General features: G+C 48.6%; 6 pseudogenes; 3 read left to right on the forward strand and 3 right to left on the reverse strand.

The window, feature by feature from the left end:
• Positions 1-562: 562 nt before the first annotated feature.
• Positions 563-681, reverse strand: LOC143957438 (5S ribosomal RNA; annotated as a pseudogene).
• A 101-nt stretch (positions 682-782) lies between these two features.
• Positions 783-901, reverse strand: LOC143957378 (5S ribosomal RNA; annotated as a pseudogene).
• A 321-nt stretch (positions 902-1,222) lies between these two features.
• LOC143957664 (5S ribosomal RNA) lies at positions 1,223-1,341 on the reverse strand (annotated as a pseudogene).
• A 1,772-nt stretch (positions 1,342-3,113) lies between these two features.
• LOC143957551 (5S ribosomal RNA) lies at positions 3,114-3,232 on the forward strand (annotated as a pseudogene).
• A 3,938-nt stretch (positions 3,233-7,170) lies between these two features.
• LOC143957560 (5S ribosomal RNA) lies at positions 7,171-7,289 on the forward strand (annotated as a pseudogene).
• A 95-nt stretch (positions 7,290-7,384) lies between these two features.
• LOC143957611 (5S ribosomal RNA) lies at positions 7,385-7,504 on the forward strand (annotated as a pseudogene).
• Positions 7,505-14,850: the final 7,346 nt, after the last annotated feature.

Genomic DNA, 14,850 nt, shown 5'->3' on the forward strand with positions numbered 1-14,850 from the left:
GACATAGTAAGCTCATGGTGATCGTTGGAGATCGCTGTTCCAAACGTTGGACAGCTGATGAGCTGGTGAGCCGAGGGCGTCTCTTGCTCCCTGGGAGGGGACCCCATCCTATCCACTCTACCCACGACACCCCCTTACCCTTCTTTTCCTTTTCTGCCATTTCCTTCCCCAATCTTCTCTTTCCCCTTCTCCCTCCTTTCAGTTCTACTATTTCCCTTCTTAACTCAAAAAAGGGAAAAGAAAATGGTATGTTCCGACCCCATTTGACTACTACACAATACTCTTCCTCTATCTATGGATATCTAAACTCTTCGAAGGTAGCAGGGCTAGTATCAATAATATTTTAAGTGGTAGAGGATCCCAACGAGATGGAGCTTTAATCTCATCTTGATATGACCGCAAAGCTGTACACGTGCTATTCTCCTCGGACTTCTTACCATTGGCTCTGATATCCATGCAATATGATCGTTTGTTTGTAACTATTTGTATCACACATTCTGTGAAGTTGCCTTTGCATTGTATGTCGCATACTACTAAATAAAAAAAAAAAAAAAAAAAAAAAAGCCTATGGCATCTGGTATTTCCAGGCAGTCTCCCATCCAGGTACTAACCAGGCCCGACACTGTTTAGCATCCGAGATCAGACGAGATTGGGCGCTTTCAGGGTGATGTGCCCATAGGCAATCTCTTTGGGCATTCTCAACCCTCTTGACAAACGCCAAGATGGTCACCTTGGGAAACAAGTGAAAAAAAAACCAGGTCAAGGCCAACAACATAAAAAGAAGCCTACAGCACCTAGTATTCCCAGGTGGTCTCCAATCCAGGTACTAGCAAGGCCCAACCCTGTTTAGCTTCTGAGATCAGAGGAGATCGGGCGCTTTCAGGGTTATGTGCCCATAGGCAATCTCTTTGGGCATTCTCAACCCTCTTGACAAATGCCAAGATAGTCACCTTGAGATACAAGCGAAAAAAAACAGGTCAATGTCAACAACATAAAAAGAAGAATACGGCACCTGGTATTCCAACGCCATCTCCCATCCAGGTACTAACTAGGCCCAACCCTTCTTAGCCTCAGAGAAGAGAAGAGATAGGGCTCTTTCAGGGTGATGCTGCTGTAAGCGATCTCTTTGGGCACTCTCATCCCTTTTGACAAATGCCAAGATGGTCACCTTGGGAAACAAGCGAAAAAAAAAAAACGAATCAACGCCAACAACATAAAAAGAAGCCTACAATAACTGGTATTCCCAGGTGGTCTCCCATCCAGGTACTAACCAGGCCCGACTCTTCTTAGCCTCCAAGGTCAGACGAGATTGGGTGCTTTCAGAGTGATGTGGCCATAGGCAATTTCTTCAGGCACTCTCAACCCTCATGACAAACACCAAGATGGTCACTTTGGGAAACAAGCGGAAAAAAAACAGGTCAACGCCAACAACATAAAAAGAAGTCTACGACACCTGGTATTCCCAGGCGGTCTCCCCTCCAGGTACTAACAAGGCCTGACTCTTCTTAGCTTCCAACATCAAACGTGATCGGGTGCTTTCAGGGTGATGTGCCTGTAGGCAATCTCTTCAGGCACTTTCAACCCTCTTGACAAACGCCAAGATGGTCACCTTGGGAAACAAGCAAAAAAATAAAAATAAGTCGGAAGCTAGAGACAATACGGCCCGAGTCCTCAATTTAATCCATGCGGCGCATGTACAGGGAAGGCCCTTGCTTATGTTGTCAACGGACGTGGAGAAGGCCTTTGACAGGGTGGCCTGGCACTTTATGCAGGCCACCCTGAAACATATAGGTCCAATATATATATATATATCCAATGCAACAGGTACTTGCTCTAGCAGTATGGTCCCCATGGGAATCAAGCCCGTGGGTCCAAGAAATAGGGCTTCTCTCAGAAGCCCTTTCGGGGCTTGCCTGGTAAAGGCCTGGTCAGACAGGCCCAGAGGGAATCTAGGATGTCCAATAATTGGGGTCATAGGAGAAGGGAAGTTAGTCAGGTGGGAAAGGTGAAAAAAACTATCCATCTCGGCGAGCGAGGGGCCAATTAACGGGTGAGTAGTCACACAGGGCTCCAATGGCCTCCCCGCCCAAGGCAGACCAGCCAGTGGAACCCGCACCATCTCCTGCTCTAGCTTGACCCATAGCTTCAGTTCCCCATGCCGGTGTCTTATCACATATGGTCCCCCATCGGATAGTGTCCGCTGTGTACTGCGCATGCGCAGCGAGGCCAAGCCCGAAGCGTGGCGAGCGAAGCTCGCCTGCGAGGGGCCCTCTAATATTCACAACCCTATGTCCACTTGGATGGTGGGGCTACCACCTCCACTCAACGCGCATGAAAATCTCCGAAGCTTCGTCTGCTCCGTACTGCGCATGCGCAGTACGGCGCAGACACTATATCATGGCCGGACAGTATATGGCAGAACACCGGCACCAGTCAACACCGGTGTCATGTGCGTCGCTGTGTAATATAGAGCAGGGTCCGGGAAGCCAATACCTCCCCGCAATTTCGGTCGCAATAGCATTGCCCTACCAATACGCATATGTTTTCCACGCCAGAGGAACTTGATAAAGATTGAGCGAACCGCATGAAAGAAAGTCTGGGGTATTTTGATAGGTAAGGCTTGTAGTAGATACAGAAGTCGTGGCAACGCGTTCATCTTCAACACATTACAGCGTCCGAACCATGACAGAGCTAGTGGGTCCCATCTTTTAGGGTCCACTGTAAGCCCATAGGCTTCTTTTTATGTTGTTGGCTTTGACCTGTTTTTTTTGCTTGTTTCTCAAGGCGACCATCTTGCCGTTTGTCAAGAGGGTTGGGCGTGTCTTGAAGAGAACGCTTACGGCCACATCAACCTGAAAGCACCCGATCTCGTCTGATTTCAGAGGCTAAGCAGCGTCAGGCCTGGTTAGTACCTGGATGGGAGACTGCCTGGGAAGACCAGGTGCCATAGAAGGATCTGGTCTGGTTAGTGTCTTGATTGGGAGATCGCCTGGGAATACTGGATGCCGTAGGCTTCTTTTTATGTTGTTGGCTTTGACCTGTTTTTTTTAGCTTGTTTCCCAAGGTGACCATCTTGGCCTTTGTCAAGAGGCTTTAGAGTGCCCAAAGAGAGTGCCTACGGCCAAATCACCCTGAAAGAGCCCAATCTCATCTGATCTCGAAGGCTAAGCAGCGATGGGCCTGGTTAGTTCCTGGATGGGAGACAGCTTGGGAATACCAGGTGCCATAGGCTTCTCATTATGTTGTCGGCGTTGACCTGTTTTATTTTCCCTTGTTTCCCAAGGTGACCATCTTGGCATGTGTCAAGAGGGTTGAGAGTGCACAAAGAAATTGCCTACGAGCACAACAACCTGAAAGCGCCCAATCTCGCTTGGTCTCAGAGGCTAAGCAGGGTTGGGCCTGGTTTGTACCTGGATGGGAGACCGCCTGGGTTTTCCAGATGCCGCAGGCTTCTTTTTATGTTGTTGGTGTTGACCTGTTTTTTTCGCTTGTTTCCCAAAGTGATCATCTTGGCATTTGTCAAGAGGGTTGAGAGTGCCTAAAGAGATCGCTTACAGCCACATCACCCTGAAAGCACCCTATCTCTTCTGATCTCAGAGGCTAAGAAGGGTTGGGCCTAGTTAGTACTTGAATGGGAGACGGCCTTGGAATACCAGGTGCCGTATTCTTCTTTTTATGTTGTTGGCGTAGACCTGTTTTTTTTCGCTTGTTTCCCAGGGTTTTGGCATTTTTCAAGAGGGATGAGAGTGCCCAAAGAGATTGCCTATGGACACATCACCCTGAAAGCGCCCAATCTCCGCTGATCTCAGAGGCTAGAAAGGGACACGCCTTGTTAATACCTGGATGGGAGACCGCGTGGAAATACTAGGTGCGGTAGGCTTCTTTTTATGTTGTTGGCATTGACTTGTTTTTTTTGTTTGTTTCCCAAGGTGACCATCTTGGCGTTTGTCAAGAGGGTTGAGCGTGCCTGAAAAAATCTACTATGGCTGCATCACCCTGAAAGAGCCAAATCTCATTTGATCTCAGAGGCTAAGCAGGTTTGGGACCTGGTTAGTACGTGGATGGGAGACCGCCTGGGATTTCTCGATGCCATAGGCTTTTTTTTTAAGTTGTTGGCATTGACTTATTTTTTATTTTTTGTTTTATTCTTTTACTAAGTATAAGTAGAACAACACAAATGTAACAGTCAACCATACAGCATGACCCAGGGTCACAATTACATGGTAACAAAAAATAGGCAGCCAAATAACTCTGGGTTCTCAGAGGGGAGTCCTAGAGTTTCATGCAGAAAAGAGAGAAACCCCACCTCCGACATGTAGTACAGTATAACTAATGCAGCTCCGTTCGGACAAATTTAATCATGGAGAACAACTGGGACCACAGCGAGCCAGCTTATCATGACCTACGTGAACCAGAGTAAAATATGAGCCGGTCGTGTCCAAAACCCTGGGGTTCTTCTGGGTCCCAAAGGCTAGTAAGGAGACAAGGCATAGTCAAAAGGGAGGACGGGGGAAGAAGAGAGTGCAAAGACGGAGAGAGAGGAGGGGGGGGATGGCGGCGGGGAAAAATAGAAAAATAAAGACAAAAAGGGAGGGGGGGGGGAATGCCACCCAGGGCAGACATGGCCTACGTAGGTAAACGTTAAATGTTCAGTCGTTTTCTGGGACAGGGGCGCTGCTCACCTCCCGAATGTAGTCTCAAGTACCAGTAAAATACCTCCAGGGCCTCCATGTAACACTAAATGCCTCTTCAGTGTTGTGAAGGGTGACGGTCAATTCTTCCATCCGGAGAATATGATTGACTTTGGAATACCACAGCACCTTGGATGGGGGCTGAGGCTGCCTCCACAGTGTGGGAATGCAGACCCGGGCGGCGTTCAGGAGTTGCATCGTGAGGGTTTTTTTGTATTTTCGAACAGGCTGTTCGGTCAAGTGTAGAAGGCACGCTGCTGGGTTGTCTGCGATATCTACATTTCTGAGAGTTTTTATCGTCCCGGTCACCTCCACCCAAAAGTTCCTCAAGGCCGGGCATGCCCAGAAAATGTGTCCCATGGTCCCCGTATCTGAATTGCACCCCCAACAAACATCTGGGATCGATCTATTCATTTTATTCAGAAGGTATGGGACTCTATACCAGCGTGAGACTATCTTGTATCCTGATTCTTGATATTGGTTTGCGATGGAAGCTTTATGTACTAATGTCAGGATCTTCCCTATCTGTTGTGGGGTAAATGTGTTGCCAAATGCAATCTCCCATTTGTGGATAAATGGTGGGGTCGACTCTTCCTCCTGACTACTTAATATGTTGTACAGGAGGGAGAGGGTGTGTCGCACAGGTTCCTTTTTGTGACAGATGACTCATAGGGCGTCAGGTCTCTAGGAGTGTAGGGGGCCCTTTGTATGGCCAGAAGAAAGTGACGAAGTTGATAAGCATTAAACAATTCAAGCGGAGGGTCAGAAAGCTCGGCGACAGTTTGCGTGGTCGGGAGCCCTCCCGAGGGCCACACCTCTCCCAGACGCTGTTTCCCCACCACTGTCAACTGTCGCAGTTTATTGTTGGTAAATCCCGGTGGGAAGTCTGGATTACCTATAACCGGAGTCATTGGTGACGGTAGGGGAGCAATGTGTGTGCAGCGGAACAACCTCCGCACAACAGCCAACGTAGCTCCCACTACGGGGTGATCTCTGAGGTCTTTTGGTAGGGAGGACAGGAGCCACGGGGAGCTCAATAGGGGAATGGATCCATCCTCAATCTCCATCTCCACCCACTGCTTGTGTGGGCCATTACAATGCCAATCAACGACTCTCGCTAGCAGAGTCGCTCTGTTGTATTGTCTCAGATCTGGGAGACCCAGACCCCCCCTGTCCTTTGGTCTGGCAAGCAATTGCAAACGGGCTCTGGGCGGTTTGCGTGCCCAAATAAAGTCCCGGAGCAGCAGCTGCAGTTGTCTGAAAAAAATTGGGGGTAACCGGATCGGTAATGTCTGGAACAAGTATAAGATCCGCGGGAGGGCCGTCATTTTGAATGCATTACAGCGCCCGAACCGGGTCAGTGTTAAAGCATGCCAGTTTCCCAAATCAGATTTCAGTCTATTCAGGAGAGGGACAAAATTAAGCGGGTACAATTGCGCCAAATCCGCTGCGATGTCAACGCCCAGGTAACGTATAGATTTTTCAGCTCAGTAGAATGGAAAAGCGGAGCGTAGCCTCCTGGCCTCACCATCCGGGACCGATATAATCAATACAGCCGACGGTGCAATTGATTTTATAGTTTGATAGGCTGCCGTATCGCCGGAGAGCCGCGAGTATATTGGAAAGTGAAATGTGTGGATTGGAGACGAAAAAAATTAGATCGTCAGCGCATGCCGCAATTTTTTGGTGTGCCGAGGGTTTGGATATGCCAGTAATATTCGGGTCATTCCGAACGTGACACATAAGTGGTTCCAGTGTCAGAATAAAAATTAGGGGAGACAGAGTACACCCCTGCCTCGTCCCATTAGTGATGGGGAAAGAGTCCGAGCACTCTGAAAGCACCCAATCTCATCTGATCTTGGAGGCTAAGAAGAGTCAGGCCTGGTTAGTACCTGGATGGGAGACCACCTGGGAATACCAGTTATTGTAGGCTTCTTTTTATGTTGTTGGCCTTGATTCGTTTTGTTTTGTTTTCGCTTGTTTCCCAAGGTGACCATCTTGGCATTTGTCAAGAGGGTTGAGAGTGCCCAAAGAGTTCGCTTACAGCAGCATCACCCTGAAAGAGCCCTATCTCTTCGCATCTCTGAGGCTAAGAAGGGTTGGGCCTAGTTAGTCCCTGGATGGGAGATGGCTTTGGAATACCAGGTGCCGTAGTCTTCTTTTTATGTTGTTGACATTGACCTGTTTTTTTTTCGCTTGTTTCCCAAGGTGACTATCTTGGCATTTGTCAAGAGGGTTGAGAGTGCCCAAAGAGATTGCCTATGGGCACATAAGCCTGAAAGCGCCCGATCTCCTCTGATCTCAGAGGCTAAACAGGGTCGGGCCTTGCTAGTACCTGGATTGGAGACCACCTGGGAATACTAGGTGCTGAAGGCTTATTTTTATGTTGTTGGCGTTGACTTGTTTTTTTTTTTTTGTTTGTTTACCAAGGTGACCATCTTGGTGTTTGTCAAGAGGGTTGAGAGTGCTTGAAGAGCTCGCCTATGGCCACATAACCCTGAAAGCAACAGATCTCGTCTGATCTCAGAGACTAAACAGGGTCGGGCCTTGTTAATACCTGGATGGGAGACCACCTGGGAATACTAGGTGCTGTAGACTTCTTCTCATGTTGTTGGCGTTGACTTGATTTTTTTGTTTGTTTCCCAAGGTGACCATATTGGCGTTAGTCAAGGTTGAGAGTGCCTGAAGAAATCTCCTACGGCCACACCACCCTAAAAGAGCCCAATCTCATCTGATCTCAGAGGCTAAGCAGGGTTGGGACCAGTTTAGTACCTGGATGGGAGACCGCCTGGGATTTCCAGATGCCGTAGGCATCTTTTTATGTTGTGGCCATTGACCTATTTTTTTCCGCTTGTTTCCAAGGTGACCATCTTGGTGTTTGTCAAGAGAGTTGAGAGTGCCTGAAGATATCGGCTACGGCCACATCACCCTGAATCTGTTCCATCTCGTCTGATCTTGGAGGCTAAGCAGACCAGCAGGCCTGGTTAATGCCTGTATGGGAAACCGCCTGGGAATACCAGGTGTCGTAGGCTTCTTTTTTTTTTTCAAATATAATTTTTTCTCCAAATAGGGGAAGACGGTCCCCCGAGTACATAATGCAACAGAGAAATACAGAGCAAAAAGCAGCTGAACAATACTTGATACAGGTATATTCGCAACTGTGAGTCTGCCTTCCATCAATCACAATGATTCGAGGCACGGATAAAGTACTGTACCAAGATCCAGGGTCACACAAACCCCCAGGTCCCTCCGGCATAATCCATCCAGAGGGGGGTGTGGGGCCGTCATTCCCAATTTTCCACTCTTTCCAAAAGAGAGAGGGGGTGGAGGGGGTGAGAGATAGGGGAGGTAGGCAGAAAAGAGAAGGGTTGAAAGATCAGAAAAGGAGAAGAGGGGACGAGACACGATGGCAGCCACTGTCCAAGGGGCCAGTCAAGGAAAGCTCAGAGCACTAAGGCGATAGCAGGCGACATCCTTCCAGCGAGAATATAAAGGTATTCCAGATGTCTCAGGTTTGTTTAAAAAATTCTTGTATACCTTGTGATGTGAGGATCAAGTCCTCCATTTTTTTTAATGTCCTCTATTTTCCTAAGCCAGTGGGTAATGAAAGGGGGGGAACATTTTTTCCAATAGAGAGGGATGCAGGATTTCGCCGCATTTATCACATGCCGTAAAATAGATTTTTTTGTACTTCTTAAAGGGGAGGGCCACCCTGAAAAACAAAAAAATGTTAAAAATTACAAAAAATCTAAAAAAAAAAAAAATGAAAAAAATTTTTTTTTTTTACTTACCAGAAATGCCTGTTGCTAGGCACTTTCTCCTAATCTTCCTCTTCCTCCTCCGCGGAGATCTTCTGTCTTCTGTCTTCGTTGCGGCGTCTTCTGGGTAATGAGTCGCGCTGTGTTCTGGGAACTGTGTGTTCCAGAACACAGCACGTCCCATTCAGAAAGCGCTGCGGGACTCGCGCATGCGCAGTAGCTGCGGGACTCGCGCATGCGCAGTAGGAAACGGGCAGTGAAGCCATAAGGCTCCGCTGCCTGTTTCCCTTACAAGGGATGGCGGCGCCGGGACCCGAGAGCCGAGGGACGGGTCGGCCTCGGGCGGCCGACATCGCGGGCGCCCTGGACAGGTGAGTGTGTTTATTAAGTCAGCAGCTGCAGTGTTTGCAGCTGCTGACTTTTTTTTTTTTTTTTTTTTTTTTATAACCGGCCCTCCACTTTAATGGGAATCTGTGAATGGTGCAAGAGAAAGAATGCAGCCTCTTCCTGGATGGAGAAGTCTGTGAATTTTTGTGTTATGCATCGGATCTCTGTACAGAAGTCCACCAAGCTGAGGCAGGACCAAAAAATGTGCAGCAACGTGCCCTCTTCTTCTCCACACCTCCAGCATATGTTCGAGGAAGAGGAGAAACATTTCTGCAGCTTTGATGGTGTCAAATACCACCTGGTGAGAAGTTTAAAATTCGTCTCCTGTATCTTCGTGCACAGCGACATTTTGAGAGCCAAAGTGATAATGCGTTGTCTCTGTGCTGGGGAAAATTAGCAATTAAGGTCCTTTTCCCAGTTGGACAGACAGGTTAAGTGTGGGTAATCTGTTTGAGAGAGAATGTGGGCCAAAGGGCCTTCGCTCCTGCATAGAGTCTCAAACTCCGACTGAGGGCGGGCGAACGTTTGAGGATTGGGGATGGAATGGAGAAAATGATGTAGTTGCGCCGCTCTCCAAAAAGGCAGTTGGAAAAGCCCTGTCGGATCTGTTAGGGTTGAGAAAGAAGGCCATTTTCCATCAATGACGAATTTAGACGCATTGTCTAGGTTGGAATTTCTAAGTGGGTCCCCAGTTCAAAGGTTGGATGGCCACGTATAGGGAATAGGGGGGAAGTCAAAGACGTGAGTGTGTTTTGGGTAGCGATCAGGTGACTGACTTTCAACTAAGCCCCTATAGTGGGATGTGACATAAATTCTGTGGGGGAATACTTATAGCACCACATGGCGCTTCTTAGCGGAATTCGGGAGTGAGCTTAGAAAGTTTGTTTCGATTCCAGTCCAATACATGCCCCAGATGGGAGGCCAGGTAGTAGCGTCGCAAGTTAGGGAGAACAAACCCTCCCTGTTGTTTAGACAATGTCAGCTGTGACCGCTTAAGTCTGGGATTTTTGTGGGCCCAGTTAAATTGAGTGAGCAAGGATTGAGCTTGCTTAAAAAACAGGACTGGAATCTGGATCGGGAGAGCTTGGAAAAGATAAGTAAATTTAGGGAGTATGTTCATTTTAATGAGATTGCATCTGCTGAACCAGGAATGGAGGCCAGAATGCCACCCGTGAAGCAAACTGCGGATCTTAGTGACAAGGGGTGGGGGGAAGTTCAACATAAACGTACGCGCGATGTCCGGTGGAATGTAAGTACGTGAGTATATCTTACTTATCCATGCCAGCATCCGTTCACTCAGACCTATATGGCGAAGGACCGAGAACATTAATGTCCATTTGACCCGATCAAAAGCCTTCTCGGCATCAGTACTCATGAAAAGACAAGGGGTCCCAGATGACTTTGCTTTACGGATCAGGGTAAGCACCTTAGTGGTGTTGTCCCTATCTTCCCTGGTGGGAATAAAACCTAACTGGTCAATATGTATAAGGGACTACAAGTAATGTGCCAATCACGTGGCGAGGAGTTAGAGAATAGTTTTAGGACCGAATTTTGGAGGGAAATGGGTCTGTAGCTCCCACATAGGCCTGGGTCCTTGCCCTCCTTAGTTATCAACGAGATGTGGGCTCTAAGGGTATCCTCAGGAAAATAAATTCACCAAGCGCAGGCCGAGAATAGGGAGGAAGGTCTTAAAGTATTGTGCGGTATATCCGTCAGGGCCCGGAGCCTTACCCACCTTCGGAGGTCCCACGGCCGTCTGGACTTCTTCCAGTGTGATCGGGTCCTCCAAGTACTCCCGTGATTCCGATGAGAGGGTTGGTAGACCAGAACCGGTTACATATCTGTCTATATTGTCCTGTCCAGACCCTGAATCGGGCAGGTTGTAGAGATCAGAGTAACATTTTTCAAAGACTTCGACTATTTGGGTTGGGGTAGAGGCCCTCTGGCCCATTCTCATCTATCAACTGTGGTATGTAAGAGCCAAATTTCAACTCCTTTACCGACCTGGCTAAGATTTTTCTGCATGTGTCCTCTGATTCCTACGTCAGTTTACGACAAAACTGGAGTGCCGCTTTCGCTTTATAATGGAGTAGGACAGCAATATGGGTATGGAGTGTCCCCAATTCAATCTCTAAGGTCCGTAAGGGGGTATGTTTATGTTTCGCTTACACAGAGGCAAGTTCACGAAACAGATTAGCAAGCTGTTCCTTCCGTGTTCGTTTGATGCGCGCCCCGTGCCTGATAAGTACCCTGCGGAGTACTGACTTGTGAGCCTCCCAAATTATCCCCGGGTCACAGTCGTGCTTTAGTTTTCTTGGAAATAAAGGTCCAATTCCCTGGTCACATCTGCTAAAACTTACGGTATCTGGAGGAGGCTCTCATTAAGGTGCCAGAATAGAGACCTAGGTGAGGGGTAGGGAGCGAGGAGCAAGAGGCAGAAGTGTCAACCGATGGCGAAAGGGGACATTAAAGTCCCCACCTAATATCAATTGGCTCTCTCGAAAGTCACATAATCTGTGCAGGGTAGTTCTGAGGAACGTGTCTTGGTGATCATTGGGAGCGTACACAGTGGCAAATGTAAAAAGGCGCTCTCCAATGTGGCCCCTAAGAAAAAGATATTGGCCCCCAGGGTCCACCAGAGAATCCTGGAGAACCCAGGGGAGCCTGCTAGAGATCAGAATGGAGAGGAGGGGTTAGTAGAGTGGTAGACCTTAGGGAAGGATCTCGACCATAGAAAGGGGAGGCTAGTATTTTTAAAATTTGTTTCTTGTATAAAGGCCACATCAGTACAGGATGTGTTCAGTTCTCACAGGAGGATCCACCATTTTTCAGGGGAGTTCAGTCCCTTAACGTTTAGAGAGGTGACCTTGACTGAGTCTGCCATCGCTCCTCGGGGAGGGGGAGGGGGACATCAGAGAAAAGCAAAGAAAGTTGAACCAAGGTAGGTTTTGGGTAGGTAATGCATGGCGGGAACTAAGGGGGGAGAAAGGAAGGGCAAATGGAAGGAAAGGTAAAGGGAAAAAGAGGCCGGGCACCTCAACCCCAGGGGGAGAGGGAAATTAAGGGTTGTCCGCACTCAACAGTACAGGAAGGGTATACTAAAACAGCACAATTATGCTATAGCGCTTACCAGATGTACACTGGGTTTAAAGCGCTGTCCTACTTGGGTTATTGGGTAGACAGGTCGGAGAGGGAGCCCCCGAATCCTAGTCCCCCCAGTCCCGGCAGTGGTAAATGTCACGTCTGATACCGGTATGCAAATAAAAGACAATCAGTAACATCAAAGAAACAAAAAACAATAGTATAACCAAAACAGAGGTAGAGCATATAACTGTCAGCACTGAGGGGTCTCCTCGGCTCGCCCTAAACATAGGCATGCACGAGGGAGCCCGTCACAACAGAAAAGGCATCACAGAATGGGATCCACCACCCCCCGTCCCATACCCCTAAAGTACATGCAGTCCCCGGACAAATGCATTTCTCCCTTTGGCAGATTGTCCTCTCCTTACCCCCCTCTCCCCCGTCCACGCCCCGGGGGGAAAAGGGGCAGGGAAGGGGGGAAAGGGGGAGTGGAAGGGGGGAAAGGGGGAGTGGAAGGGGGAAAGGGGGAGGGAAAGGAGGGAAGGGAAGAGTGGGAAGGGGGGGAAGGGAGGGGGGAAACAGGGGAGAGGGGACAAACATGCAGAAATGTCAAGTCCTTTAGCGCACTCCCACCAGCAAACACCCGGACCCCATAAATTTCAACTCCTCCCCTCCATGGTCACCACATCAAGATGAAAGAGGAGCAGCCCTGGTCGGTGCATGGAAAATCCGGCAGGCAAGGGGCTGGGGCCACCATCCCTCCATCCAACGGGAGACTTCACCCGAGCAGCAGTCCTGGGGCCCGCCAATTAGTGTCTCTCCTGCATCGCCATCGGGGGCTGTGTAGAGCATCCAGAGGGAGGCTGGGACCGCCCAAACAGTAAGGGGTAAATCCTCCAGGGGGGTCCAGAGTCACCCTGGAGGGAAGCAGTGTCTCGTACCAATAGGCTCAATAAATAAGTCATCCAGGGTCCCCGAAAGCTGCAGAAGGCAATGTCAGCAAAGAGTAGGTGGGAGTCAGAGGGGGGGACAAGGGGCGCATCCAGGGGGAGGGGACACATATGCGGGAATGTCAAGCCCTTCCAGTACAGCGCATTAGGTATCACTCAGACCCCCCAAAGTGCAACTCCCCCATCTAAGGTCAAGACTCCAGAAGGGAAGATGAGCCGCCCTGGTCTGTACATGAAAGAACCTGCTGCCAAGGGGTTGGGGCCATCATCCCTTCCTCCAATGGGAGATGCCACCGGAATGAAAGCCCCGTGTCCTGTCAAGTGGTGCCCCTCTGACAATGTCGTTGTGGTATATGTGGAGCATCCAGGGAGAGGCAGGGACCACCCAAACAGTGAGGGGTAAAGCCTCCAAGGGGGACCGGTGTCAGACAGGAGGATAGCGGTGTCTTGTACAAGTTGGTTAATTAGACAAGTCATTCAGTGTGTTCCTGTGAGCAGCGGAAAGAAAGGTCGGTAAGGATTATGAATGGGTGGGGGCCAGGGAGTGCATAAAACTGCCACCAGATGACCGGGGCAGAGAGGGCAAGGGGATGAAACTCAGATCTGGTAGGTGGGGGCGGGGGTGAGGAGTGTCCCTCATATTACTCACGTTGGCCATACCTTGAAGCTGAGCGCTCTGCATACCCAGGACGTTCTTCTGTATAATCTAGCCTATCTGTATACATTAGCCTGTCTTTTGTACACATTAGTCGGTCCTCTGTATACACTAGTCTGTCTGTATACACTAGTGTATACAGATAAGCTAGATTATACAGAAGAACGTCCTGGGTATGCAGAGATGGAGGCTAGAGTGTATACAGACGGACTAGTGTATACAGAAGACCGGCTAGTTTATATAGGGAGGCTAATGTGTGCAAAAGACAGGCTAGTGTATACAAATAGGCTAGATTATAGAGAAGAACATCTTGGGTATGCAGAGAGAGAGGCTGGGTTACAAAGAGAGGCTGGTGTATGCAGACTTGCTAGTGTATACAGACGGACTAGTGTATAGAGAGGCTTGGGTATACAGAGAGCTAATGTATAAAGAGCAGCTAGTGTATACAAAAGACATCCAATGGTATACAGAGAGACTCGTGTATGCAGAAGACCGGCTAGTTTATACAGAGAGGCTAAAGTGTACAAAACACAGGCTAGATTATACAGAAGAACGTCCTGGGTATGCAGAGATGGAGGCTAGGGTATACAGAGAGAGAGACTGTGATACACAGAGAGGAAGGAGTATGCAGACTTGCTAGTGTATACAGATGGACTAGTGTATACAGTAGACCGGCTAGTTTATACAGAGAGGCTAATGTGTACAAAAGACAGCCTAGTGTATACAGATAGGCTAGATTATACATAAGAAGGTCCTAGTTATGCAAGAGATGGAGGCTAGGGTATGCAGAGAGAGAGGCTTGGTTACACAGACTTGCTAATGTATACAGACGGACTAGTGTATACAGAGTACCGGCTAGTTTATACAGAGAGGTTAATGTGTACAAAAGACAGGCTAGTTTATACAGATAGGCTAGATTATACAGAAGAACGTCCTGGGTATGCAGAGATTGAGGCTAGGGTATACAGAGAGAGAGAGCGAGGCTGGGTTACACAGAGAGGCAGGAGTATGCAGACTTGCTAGTGTATACAGATGGACTAGTGTATACAGTAGACCGGCTAGTTTACACAGAGAGGCTAATCTGTACAAAAGACAGGCTAGTGTATACAGATAGGCTAGATTATACAGAAGAAGGTCCTGGTTTATGCAAGAGATGGAGGCTAGGGTATGCAGAGAGAGAGGCTTGGTTACACAGACTTGCTAGTGTATACAGACGGACTAGTGTATACAGAGGACCGGCTAGTTTATACAGAGAGTCTAATGTGTACAAAAGACAGGCAATTGTATACAGATAGGCTAGATTATACAGAAGAACGTCCTGGGTATGC

Source organism: Lithobates pipiens, unplaced genomic scaffold, assembly GCF_037356315.1.
Source record: "Lithobates pipiens isolate NorthernLeopardFrog02 unplaced genomic scaffold, aLitPip1_a1.2 Scaffold_52, whole genome shotgun sequence".
Classification (NCBI taxonomy): domain Eukaryota; kingdom Metazoa; phylum Chordata; class Amphibia; order Anura; family Ranidae; genus Lithobates; species Lithobates pipiens.